The sequence below is a fragment of the Motacilla alba genome, chromosome 4, assembly GCF_015832195.1.
Source record: "Motacilla alba alba isolate MOTALB_02 chromosome 4, Motacilla_alba_V1.0_pri, whole genome shotgun sequence".
NCBI classification, from domain to species: Eukaryota; Metazoa; Chordata; class Aves; order Passeriformes; family Motacillidae; genus Motacilla; species Motacilla alba.
This window is the reverse complement of record NC_052019.1, coordinates 59,914,317-59,926,553: the sequence shown is the minus strand read 5'-3', so window position 1 is coordinate 59,926,553 and position 12,237 is coordinate 59,914,317. Positions and strand designations below refer to the sequence as shown.

The window sequence follows — 12,237 nt, the reverse complement described above, 5'->3', positions numbered from 1 at the left end:
AGGCTGAAAGTATTATATGGATTCGTTCTGAATTTTTAGGTTGACGTTGACTTTAAAGTTTTAGATTTGGCAGCTAAAGGTACAACACAGTCTCAAGCTCACAAAAAACACCCATCTTTACTTGAGTCTTTAAGTGCTTCCATGGGCAATCCGGCCCAGAAATTTCTATTTCCCTACACTTCCTAGGTAATGAGATGTCAAACTGGCAATGCTGTAGCCACAACTACGAACAAGGCAAGGCTTACAGGCCGGGACAGCACCCACACTACCATAACCTGCATAACGTGATCAAACAGACTTTGCTTCATTGCACATGATGGTCACAGAGTCACAGAAAGGTTTGGGTTAGAAGTGACCTCAAAGATCATCTCCTTCCAACCCCTCCTGCTATGGGCAGGAATACCTTTCTTTAGATCAGGTGGCTCAAAGTCCCATGCAATCTGGTCTTGAAAACTTCCAGGGATGAGGCACCCACAGATTTTCCGGACAACCTATTCCAGCATCTCACTACCCTCACAGTAACAAACTTTTTCCTACTGTCTAATCTACACTTGACCACTTTCAGTGCTAAATAATTACCCCTTGTCCTGCCACTCCATGCCCCAAGGGTCCCACTTCTAGCTCTCTCACAGCACCTTTAGGTTGCTGTAAAGGTCTCTGTGGAAGCCTTCTCTTCTCAAGGCTAAACAACCCCACCTTTCTCAGCCTATCTTCATAGGAGAGGTGCTCCAGCCCTCTCACCACCTTTGTGGCCTCCTCTGAACCTGTTCCAACAAGTCCACACCCTTCTTATCCTGAGACCCCAGAGCCGATGCAGCACTGCAGGCAGAGTCTCACCAGAGCAGAGTAGAGGGGCAGAATCCCTTCCCTTGACCTGCTGCCTACAGGGCTCTGGATGCAACCAGGGTATGGTTGGTTTCCTCTGCATCCTTCTCTCTGCCCTAAGGATTTTCCAATAAATTGAAAAAAAACACAATTCCTGCTACGGATCTTAGCTTTCCCCCTACTTAGAAGTGAAAAATTAAATCTTTCATGATGAAAAAACAGTATCAGAAAATTGCCATAAAATATAGTTTAAGCCCACAAATTTTGGAACTCATGCTGTTTGTACATTTTTAAAGCAAAGCCAGAGAAAGTTTAGAAAGTTTCTAAAATGCTGTTTTTAAAAACAAAATGTTAGTTTCTGTAGAAAAACTAATAGGCTTTCAATATTTTTATTTGGTAAATGGGTTAACTAAATTAGAATTTTAGGTTTGGCTTTTTTTTTTGGTCATTGTTTTTAATTAAGTTGGTTCCTTGCATGGAGCAGCCAGAGTTCTTTACCCACAATAGCCATAAAATTCCCTGTGCTTGATGGTATAATTATCTCCTCATTGCCTGGTAATTCTTTTAAGGCTTTTTTTTCTTCTTTTTTTCAATGTGGCAAAGCAGACAGAATCATCTGTCTCTCTCAGTCCAATCTTATGAACTTACTTACACTGTCCCCTCCTTCACATATGATGACTTTTAAGATGATGGATTAAGGCAGTGTCTATTTTCAAGACAGTATTTTATTTTTTCACTTACCTGAGCCACCACAGTCCATGACCTGTACAAACATCTGCTGCCTACAGACGTTACAGGATCTGAATTTTGTTTATTTGTTTGGTTGCATCACCTGTCAGATGCAGAAAATTCTACTGAGAAGAGCATGGCAAGTTCCATGCACCTCCCACCTCAGCATTGTCTGATTCTGTTAGAGGTCTGGCTGTGATGAGAACTAGGTCTGAAAGCTATGAATATCCTTCACTGGGCTAGAATGGGAGCAACACTATTTGGACAGAAATAGAACAAGCTGAAAGGTAACCATCCATGAAGAAAAAGGAAAATCCAGTTCTGCTGACAAGTGGGCGAGTTGGATGTAGTATGACAGAGACTGTACAAGTTTTTGATACTAACGCTTCTCATTAAGCTCCAGATAAACAACTATAGGCACCTTTCATTAAAAAAACAAAACCCAGACTGCTCAACAGTATGTAAGAATAGCATTTACTGTAGTCAAAAGAGGCAGCCAGCTTATCTCCTCATAGACACAGAAATTCTCTAAACACAAACAGGAACAAAATGAACTTTCAGGTAAGATGTAAATTAGGCAAGCACATAAAGACTTATCTTCATTGTTAAAGATTCAGGAAAGCTGCAGCACTGAGACTGGTTATGGCATACTCCTTTTCCCAGCTGGTAGACAAATTTCTATTAGCCTCAATGTTTTTATGGCTTCCCAGAGGTGCCCTGCTCTGCAGACACCAGCTCTCCTTCAGTTCCCCATTGCCATTCAACAGAGGCACATCTTACCTTGCCTGTTCAATGATTCCAGTCTGACACTCAGCCTAATAAGTGTTTCCAAGGTGAAGCCTACACTTCCTGCCAAAATACCAGCATACTTGGGTTTTTCTTACCATCTTGTCCCTTCTGTGCATTTTCAGAATCAACATATGAGAGGCTAAATTACTGCTAAGTTTTAAAATTTCATATTTAAGTGAAGATTTTATTTATTTTTAGAAAACAAAACCCAAAAGCCAAGATCTTCTCAAGTGCTTCCTTGAGCTGCAGCAAACCTACAGCACTGCAAATGGGGTCAGAATCTGCTCCCATCTCTTAGAGGAGGTGAGAGATGTGTGACATTGCTGACTATGCAACAAAGGCTCTTTTGAATTATTTATGACAGCCAAACTAACAAATCATCTGGGTGTAAAGCTGCAACACTGTTGCAAATACAGAAATGGTATATACAGACAGGCTGGTATTGTCTTTTTAAATTGCTTAAAAATATATCTTCTTGCACGTCATAGTTCAATTTCCAAAAAAGTATTTCCACCTTTACCTTCAAACTTTAGTGAGAGACATTGCTCTTCCACAACACAAAAACAGATTCTCAAAGCTGATGTTTTTCAGAACTTAGGAAGCACCTGGCAAGAAAAATTCCCACAGGCATGGGCTAGAGCTTCATCAGTATTTCATTTTAAACAGGCAAAATATTTTATGTTTATGTTTCACAGTGTTTTGGCCCTCCCCCCTACCCCCCATCGGGAACAGTTCATGAGGATAAAGGTAGCTCTTCTTTTTCTAAAAGGGGGGAAAAAAGCCCCAAAAAACAAAGAGAAGCCATAAACATCAGATCTCTGCTTCAGGTAAAATTCAAAAGCACGTAATTATTTTAACATACCAAAATTGATTGTTAAGGTAATTTCAGAGCACTGAAAATGAGTAATCATCATTTTTCTTTTGAAAAAGAGTACAGTTTTTCTATATTTTACTCTTGATATAAATCTTAATAAATATTCATAGATAACTCCAGGACACCTCATTAACATGCTGTTCAACAAGTAGACCAAGTGCTGAATTAGGCGTTTAAAATAATTGTTATAAATGTATCTTCTCAGAGCAACATGGGAACAATTGTAGCATGTTTTCTAGTGAAATATCAGACTTATTTAAATGTAGAAACCAACAAATGCTACCACCTGGAAGAAGACACCAAGGTTTGGTTCTAGTAGACAAAACAAGTGGATAATTCCAGATGGGTTGACTTCCTTTTTTCCCCTGCTCAGGTAAGAATTGACTTGTTCCCAGAACCTCTGGAGACTGTTTGCTTTGCTTAGGCTGGGTTTCATCACTTTTCTTCCCAGATCAGCATCAGTAATTCCTTCAGTTTTCACCCATGGGTTATAAAACACAGCCTAAACTGGACCAAAGGATTTAATTTTCCTTATAATCATGGTTGGCGGTGAGATCTTGGACATCAGATCAGACAGTTTTTATTTCTTGAATACTTTTGATACAGGTCTAAAAATAAGCTACCATTCAATCTTGCTTCAGTGTCTCTATTCCTTTCACCCTGTGACTCAGTCAGTGACTTTTCACAATCTGTTTTTGTCAGGGATCTACTCTGTCAGGTTCCCACACATCTTTAGATCCATCTTCAACTGCAAATTGTAGGACAACTCCTATTAACATGAATATTGGCATCCACAATCCTTCTTTTTTGATAAACTGGTGCCTAGCATGCTTTTAATCTTTGTGCAAGATTACCACAATTTGCCATTCAATCAACATCAGTCAAAACAAACAAAAATAGCCATGAATGCTGAACCAAAATAATCCAAACTGAGACATGACATCTCAATTTACAGTTGGAGTTCAAGCGATAACTAAGATTCAGAGCTGCCAAGGAGAATTTATGCCAGGTTTCCTTTGCTGAAACTATGAATGATAAAAGTAAAGGCCAAATTTCCCAAAGATTATATGAACATAGAGGGTCACTACTTATGGTGCCCCTCCAGGACTCTTACATACGTTCAGTAAGTCTGAAGCACAGGTTTACTTGACTATCTGCATTTTCTGCTAGTAAATTTTTCAAATTATCTTCAAAATACTGATATGACAGATATCAATGGTACTGAGCATTTTCTTCTGTGAAAAGCATAATACTATGAACAAAAAGTAACGAGAGGGAAGTGTTTCCTCACTAAATACTCCCACTGCTTCATAGTATTTTTGTGTCTGCTGCTTAAAAGAAGTCATTATCGTAAGTTGGGATTTTATAAAATGTTCGTTCTTCAAACATATTCAGCACATCCTGACTTGTACCTTATATATGTACAGTCTTCATTTACCATCAGATTAATTACTGATCAATTTTAGTGCAAGACACTAAATATATTTCCATGCATATTTTGACAGCCTAAATTCATTTAATAATCTCAGCATGTAGACAGTTTGGCTTTTTGTAGTACACAGCTCCAAAGAAGCTATTGTGACCAGGCTTTTCATTTTTGTCAGAGAGAGAAAACCCAATTTATAAAAACAAAAAGCTTTCATGGTGTTACATCAAACTGCTTTCTCATTTCACATAACAAAGCAGTTCAGGAACTCTGCACATAACCTTTACAGGCTGGGTCCTCTGATCCCTCTTGCTTTTTATGCTTTAGTAGGGAAATCTACCTCTAGGCTATCACATCTTGATGGCACAGAAACTGATTTAAAGATTTCTGTAAATGTTATTTTCTCCACCCTGATCAGAATTTTTGTTTAATCAGGCATTGCTGAAGGAAAACTTTGAAAGGACTCCAAACTTTACTAACAAAGGATGTACTTTGCTCATAGACAACTGTCCAAACTCCCACTGTCACTTAAGCTCTCTTGCAATGCTGGAAGAACATTAAGATGCATTTGAGCTTTTGAAGACTCACACATCTTACCATTTTTAAGAAGACTTATAGCCACAGCAACTGGGGGTGGGAGGTGTATATATATACATATATCAGTTCACAGATATACACATTCTCACATTCTCTAAGTGAAAGACAGTAAACTCCAACAGTGCCTGCAATTTGACATCAGATTACGTAAAATTCCAGTATTATTTTATTTTAAAAATAATACGTGCATACCAGATCATCCTAGATAAATTATAAATGGCTATAATACAGCTATAAAAGGTTTAAATGATGTCTCACCCATCCTTGTTTCATCAGTTGACTGTTTCTGTCCTACATTTAAAAATATACATCTGACAACATTTTCAACTGTGTATGGTTTTCGTAACCAATTACTAACTACAAACACAAGCCAGCTAACCACAATAAAAGTGTAGTATGAATTTTCAGTATACCAGCTATCTTACAGTAAGTAGGTGCCCAAACATAGTCCCTGACTCAAACAAGGTAAAGTCAAGAAAAATTAGGACCATGAAAAGTAAGTGACCTCATATCTAAGAGGAGACTATGCAATAAAAATAGACTTATGTACAAAAAAATATGGCAGCTTCTATTGAGTTCATAAAGAATTCCAGATGTTTTTATGCTTCTTCATATTTTACACTGCCACCTAGTGTAGGCTGTATTGATATATTCCAAGTCACCTGTGGGATCCAAAACCAAAACAACTTCCATAAAACAGCAGTCATCACTTTTGTTTGTCTTACCTGGAAACTCTCAGCTCCTAGTAGAAAATGTTGATGCTAGGCAGCTGAAACAAAATAGCAGAACTTAAAGTAATCTGACACTGACAGCAGGAAAGCCAAAAAAAAATTTCTAGGGTTAAAAATATATAGTTCCTAATGGTTGCAACTCTATGGCTGAACAATTATCAAATATGAATTATTTGTAGAAATGTTTAATGTAGATTCACTGAGTGAAAATTAATGCAAGTTAAGCATCTGTGCTTGTATAGAAACTCCAGAACAAATTGAACAATATTTCTCAATTGCAATCAGAACATTTACCTCAATGTTTACTTTTTTTTTTTTTTTTCACCAGGTGTTTCTTCCTCATTTACATTATCTGTCTTTATAGTAAGGCCCAATGGCTGGGTCACCATCTGATGATCCTTGTCACAGTACTCCTATGGAAAGAGCTGCTGTGCAGGACTGCAGGGGATCTTGCTTTACAATCCACTTTCCACACAGAAGCAACATCACGGAATTCTCATTTCCAGCTAACCCAGAGAGCCTACATCCCCATAGCCATTGTACAAAAGCCACCAAGTTCTGTGTCACAACAGGCAGTAATACAGAAATTCCAGATACAGCGGAGCTCTGTAGCTACCTTTCGAAGAGAGAAAAATTATACCCACCCCACACTCTTACTTGGCTAAAGCAAAAAGGCACTTCTCAGACACTACAACTTCTAGATTATTAATTTGAAAATTTAATTTAAAGTAATTATCATCAATTGAAATTGCTATATTTTTAAAATATAGTTTGATATTTTATATTTATGCTGTATTTTTAAAACTATAAAAATAGCAGACTGAGGTTATTGTGATCACCAAATGCAGTATCTCCTACTCTGTGTACCAAACCCTGTTCTCATTTACAGAACAGTATGGAATAACCCAATTAAGATATTATTCCAAAATTACATTTCTATAGCAGACAAAGTTATTCATCTTAGAAAACTCAGTTTTACTGACAGCTGTTTACCACTTACACAAACACAAAGCAAACATAACCTATTACTGCTGCTACAGAAACACTGTACAACACCAGAGCTGACGCATTCTGCTTAGTGCTCCATCTGCACAAATGCACAAGATACCAAGCCACATTTAACATCTAGATTTTACACCCATTTGTATGTTTCTGAGCCATTTTCAGAACAGAAATATGCACCCTAGGTTTAGTGCATCATACTAGCATTGCTATAATACACTAAGATCATACTTGATAACTAAACAAACAATACACAAACTTGATGGTACATGAACAGCTGTCAAAATACAATAAAAGCTTATTCTGTTCAAGAGTTTCTTCTTCTTAATGGCCCTTTACATTTCCACCTCTTACAGTCACATTAAAAAACGGGGTCTTCATAGCGCCTCATGTTAAGAGATTTCATTCTATTTGCCAAAACAGTGTTTTTGCAGCAAGAAACTCCAATTGGCAAGAGTACAGATAACAGAATGAAAGAAATTGATACAAAAGAAAGTGGTTTCGTTATTTATATATGTTAAGTTTAGGAGAAAGTTCCCCCCAGACTGACTTTACTGCCACACTTGGGAAAAATTTTCACTGGGGTCACAGGGTGAAATTTCATAGAAACAGGATACAAAACAAAACAAAATACATCCCTCAAAAAAGCACTGATAGATTTGATTTTTAATGTCATGGCACTCAGTAAGAGAGCAAAAACTCAGCCTGCCAAAGTGACCATGATAAACAGCATCACATATAACACTTTGACATGGTACTATGTCAAGTAAGAACCTTTAGCTTGAGTTTTCTTATGTATTTTCGTTAGATAGAGCCTGGTTCAACATTTAAAGCAATCTAAAGGAACCTGTGTGGCAAATTCACTGACAAATAGGAAGACACTTAGTTTGCCAGACTGAGACAAAAAGGCTTTTAACATCCAAACCAAATTTTAAACTTCCTGTGCAGAGACAGAGCTGAAGCGACTGTAAAAGGGACACTCCAGCCCAGTCTCTTGGGATTCGGAGGGGTGGCAAGTTCTTTAGACCTTGGATCTAAAACACTTGAGAAGCAGAAAAAATTCTACATTTCTTAGAAGTCACACCAACTATACTGACATCAAACAATTCAAAACCCATTACTGAAACAGGTAAGCAAACTTTTATCATTGTAAACTTGAAAACCCTACAGAATAAGCAGATACAGTTTGTTCTATTCACTCCCTCTCAAGACAAATTAATAATCATACCATGTACAGCATAAGATGTTCACTTCACCTTTCAGTATGTTATTTCACTATACCTTGTCTAAAAGGTACACAAGACTTGGAAGACAGACAATGTATCCTATCTCCTAGCAGCAGTTTTCATAGCAGAATGGATTGCTTAAATCTGATTTGCTCTTTGAGATTCTGTCCACATTTAGTTAATTTATGATGACAAAAAAAGTGGGGAGAATTCTTCCCCAAAAAGACCTGCTACTGACCTGGCCAAATCAACTGAATCTCCCTTTGCAGATTATGGAGAAAATGGACTACAGAATTCTACATCAGTAATTCATACTTTTTTTTTCCCCTCTTCTGGCAAGCAGTAAAAGCACAGCTCTGCAAACAGCAGGAAACTGAAATCCACAAACCACAAACCCTCTTTAGAATTGTCAAAATGGATTTTGTATGAAGGCAAGCAAGTTTTTTTAATTAAAATCCTATATCACTGTGAAGACATCTGTGAGCTGTAGTCCAGCACCACACTCAAACCTTGTGCAATCCAGCTTGCCTTTCACGGTTTGCCTCAGGTTTTCTGTAACATATCAACTATCCAGGACAGGAGAGCCTGAAAAGCTGACCAGATCCTTACTCAACTGAATTAAGGAAGAAGTAGGCATTCCCTTAAAAAAAAAACAAAAAAAAACCAAAAAAAACCAAAAAAAAAAAAACAAAAAGAACCTAAACAAAACAAACAAACAAAAAAAAAAACAACCCAACCTAAAAGACTGAAATCAGCAGGGACTGCTGCTGGATAAAGAGATGGAGAACTCAGGACAAATTTGTAGTGAGATTGCCAGGTTTGTAGGTGAAATCAGGAAGCATGAGGAGAGCCCCTAAACCCAGGGTAAGTAGTAGACAAGACCCAAGCCTGATGAGGCCAGAACTGCCAACTCATCCCAAATAACATTTCAGCCTTCCATCCAGCTCATGTTTTGACAATCAAAGTGAGATTTACAAGTAAATTTAAAAATCCACTGAAGAGTTTTTCATGGAATTTGAGTTATATCAGCCCAGATTACTTCAAAGAAAGAATCCTTTCTCACAAGTGTAATAAATAGCATGCACCATTCATCAATAATAACAATAAAATATTAGTGTAATACAAGATATTTAATAAGCCAAGCAAAACTAGCCCTTCCTAAAAATTTCCATCAGTCACAGCTTTTGACATACAGGAAGAGTTATGAAAATATAAGTTAGGGAGAGACATGTAGCTAACTGTGTTAGCTACACAGTGTTTAAGCTGTTTACCCAACTGCTTAAGCATGCGGCCTCAAGTCATCAGAAGTTCTGAAGAAACTTTAGTGTTGGGAGTAACTGTCCACCTTCGGATTTGTCTCGGCAAATGATCTTGCTTCCTCATGCAAATCTGTTACATAAATTCAAAAAGTATTGTTTTCATATTTCTCTGCAGAAGTCATATGCTAAAATATATATCCATAGCAAGCTTAATAATTCAGCATACCTATCAATCCCACTACTCTGCCTCCAAGAATTCACAGTGAATTTAGGCCTAGGCCTATTCAAACAATTACTTCACCTGCAGACTCTCTCACAGCCTCCACTCATCACTGTCAGCCAGCAGAACTGTCCTCTATAGGCTGACTTCAATGCTCCAGGCAGGTCTTCCATTTCTGTGGATTTTTTGGGGTGTTGGATTGTTTTGGGTTTTTTTTTTCTTACAGTACAGCAGACTTCCAGCCACTAAGCAGAGTATTAATCTTGCATTTTAGGTTCACAAAACTTTCGCCTAATGTGAAATCTTTCAGTCAGATCAGAAGATAAGGAGACTATAGATCATAAAGGAGGATATGTAAGAGGCACTTGGATACACCTGCTCAAACAGATATACCTTAGGCTGAAGAAGACAGAATTCTTTGATCAAAAAACTAAAGCAGCCTCACAGATAAGTCTCTCCAGAGAAAGAGAAATCCAAGCAAAAGAAGAATCAGCCACACTTGCAAGGTTTGAGGAACCCATGGAGAACAGGAAGCTTCAGTCAGTCCAAGAAAGCCAGTAAAAGAAAAGATGTATTTTCAGGAAAGATTTAATCTTATCTTGTGTGCTGTAGAAACTGTCAGAAAGCGGAAGGGGAAAAAAAAGCAAAAATAGGGCTCTGAAGTAGTAACACTGCCACATGCTGCCACTAATGCCATTAGGGATATAAAAATCTCACAGGACCAATTACTGCTCATATTAATCTTGTGACTTGTATCCTAATTTTGGTGGAATTATCAATATGTGTGAAGTAAACAGCATTCAGTCCTGCACAGATAGATACAGTTACATACACAAACGCCATTCAATATACAGGTTCACAGAACAAAAAATCTGAGATACTGCAGGGCTTTAAAGCTAGCTCAAATTTAATCAAGTAAAATAATATTGAAAATAACCAAGTGACTAGAAAACTGCCTTTTTAAAGACTGCTATCACATTTGCAAATACTTATCCAAATAGAAGTTTTGTTAGTAACCAATTATTTATATACTTTTTCTTTGATACAGACAGAGAAAGAGACATTCTCCCAATCATACAGAGTGTGCCTGTAAGCCAGTAAAGACTAAAAATGTTCTCATCTTTGAGATTGAAAGTCAGGTTTAAATGGCATATGTGTGGCCTGATTTTAGTATATCTATTTAACACATCATTAATGGGTAAACAAACAAGTGAATTTCTTCTGGCAAGGAAGATAAATGGAAACATAAGTAGGCATCAGATGAAAACACAGCTCCACAGAGACTTTATCTTATTGTTTCTATTTTGGATAAGGTATCGGCTTAGTTTTGGGGGCCAATATGGGATTCCCAAGCTCTGCCATCCATGCTTCAAATTCTCTGTGTCATTTCAGAAAAAGAAAACAGAGCTCTAGTTGATTTTAGATCAGAAATTGAACATCATACCCCACCCCCACCTTTTCTGGCTGATACAATTTCAAGTTACATCTCTGTTCAATTTCATTATCTGTAATACCTTTCCTGTGGTTTCCATTACATCTCGGCAGACGCTGCTCTTTGCAAACGGGGATCCTCTAGCTCAATTACTCCGCCAAATTAACCCTCAACGAAGTCGCCACCCTCACCCGAGTATTCCCAACTTTCGAACGCGACACAAAACCTTTGCAGATAAGTTCCTCCAGACCCCCGATACCCCTTCAGAAGGGCCACGATCACAGCTGCACGGGGGAGCCGGCACCGCGGCCAAGGCGGCATCCAAGCTCCCGGCGGGCAACGCCGCCGCCGTCGGGAGAAACTAGGGGAGATCCCCGGCGCGTCCTAGCTAGAAGCTGCCCTAGGAGCTCCGGTCCCTCCGCACTCCCGGTGATCCCCGGAGGGCGAGTGGGCGGGCCAGGCAGGGGTCTCTAGGGCGGCTGGGCCACCTTCCTTCTCGCAGCGCCGGCCCTGAGGGGGCGGCAGAGCGGCAGCCGCCCTCGGTGCACTCCAGCCGGGATCGCTCCTCGCCCAGTGGCGGCCGCGGCTCCCGGCAAACGCGCCTTCTTCCGCTGCCGCGGCTGCGCGCCCGGCGTGCTGTGACCTTAAGAAACTTGGTAAGGAAATAAAAGGGAGGGACTTTGCCGGATCCGATTCTCGGCTTCTAATCTCTCCTGAGGTGCCGGATCCCGAGGGGAAAACTAGGAAACAAAACCCTGGCCAGCAGCAAGAGCCCGCGCACCCCTCCCAAGCGGCGGTACCTGTCCGGCAGCGAGGCAGGCGGGAGGGCGCTGGCGGGGCTTTCTCCTTCTGTGTGCAGGAGGCGCTCGGTGGCGGGCGAGCGGCTATTTATAGTCCGGAGCCTCCAGCAGCGCGACGGACGGCGAGAGGAAATGAAGAGCTGCGCGCCTGGGCAGCCGGAGTCCTGTTCGCCCGCCGCTCGTCTCTCCGCCCTGCTCCCTGCCGGGAGCGAGAGGTGCGGCTGGCTCTGGGCACAGGCGCTCCTGCCCCCAGCGCCACCCTCGGGAGTCCCCTCCCAGTGTCACCGCAAGCCGGCGGCGGCCCCGCAGGTAGCGAGGGTAGCCGCC

At 40.0% G+C, this 12,237-nt stretch overlaps 1 protein-coding gene across 7 annotated transcripts in view; it reads right to left on the bottom strand.

The window, feature by feature from the left end:
• INPP4B (inositol polyphosphate-4-phosphatase type II B) overlaps positions 1-12,037 on the bottom strand; it is a 380,968-nt gene extending 368,931 nt beyond the window's left edge. For 2 of the 7 annotated variants that reach the window (XM_038135229.1, XM_038135231.1), the window contains exon 1: positions 11,911-12,025. The gene's annotated coding sequence lies outside the window, so the exon portion shown is untranslated. Of the gene's footprint in view, positions 1-11,192; positions 11,629-11,910 lie in introns of those variants that run through there. The other 5 variants (XM_038135228.1, XM_038135235.1, XM_038135230.1 and 2 more) reach the window with 4 other exon arrangements.
• Positions 12,038-12,237: the final 200 nt, after the last annotated feature.